Below are 1,035 nucleotides of genomic sequence, written 5' to 3'. Positions count from 1 at the left end.
GGGTAGAAGAGCGATAGGGATGGGAAAATGCGGTTGGATAGGGACGAGGAGTCAGAGGCCAAGGCAAATAGAGACGCAGATATCGGTCATCCCGTATTAGACCTTTCCACACCCAGTGACAGTCCTTGCCAGGAACACAGTCTTTCTCACTCTTCTGAACTTCAACCCTCTGCATTGGCTTATCCATGGCGAAAGGCTGGAGGTCGTATTGGACTGGGGTACTTAAGAGCCTCGGGTACCAAACCCTGAGCGAAGGAAAAGGAATTACCAGGCAGCTCAGCCACCTCTAGATGGCGCCAGAGAGCCAAAACTGAGTGGGAGAAACTGAGTTACCGAGTGTGTGAGACACTGCGTGTTGCCACCGTGTGAGTCGGTGAGTGTGAGTGTAACAGAGAGTGTGGCACTGCGAGGGCGTGTGATACAGGCCGTGACACCGCGCGGCTTCGCGGGGTAGGGACCCGTGTGACTCAGTGTGAATATGTTTGTCACTGGTAAATGTGTTGGGGCCACAGCTCCATGCCGCCCAGAGGACAGGTGATTGGGGGACCCTCTAACAGCCCGAGCTGAGGCGCGTCACCTCATCTTCACACTTGCATATTTCCCCAGTCCTCATTCTAGGGGAGCCTCCGGGTCCCATTACCCTCCCCCTTCCACGGTCCCCTCCGTAGCCCCACCCCCAAGACTTGCTGCGGCCACCGACGCTGACCGCTCTGCGGCTTCGGCCAGAGGGGGAGGGGTGGACTTCCCCAGAGCGCAGTGGGAAGGGAGGGCCACTCGGGGTGCTCTGGGGGTCTGGGCAGGAAGAACGTGGATCTGGAGAAGCAGATGCCCAGAGAAGGCATCGGGAGACATTTCCCGTGCCTCGACTTCCCAGGGGGGCAGAGTAAAGGACAGGTGTTTGAATAAGGTTGGGAAAGGAATTTGGGAGGGGTTCCAGATGGGGGCACGGGTGGGATAAGTGTAAACTGAAGAGCCTGGGAGGGGGACAATCTGCGTATACGGGCCTCGGGTAGCGAGGAGACAGCAAAAGGGGTC

The sequence above is a fragment of the Bison bison genome, unplaced genomic scaffold (genome assembly GCF_000754665.1).
Source record: "Bison bison bison isolate TAMUID 2011002044 unplaced genomic scaffold, Bison_UMD1.0 scf7180017864291, whole genome shotgun sequence".
NCBI classification, from domain to species: Eukaryota; Metazoa; Chordata; class Mammalia; order Artiodactyla; family Bovidae; genus Bison; species Bison bison.
Note: the sequence above shows the minus strand (reverse complement) of the source record.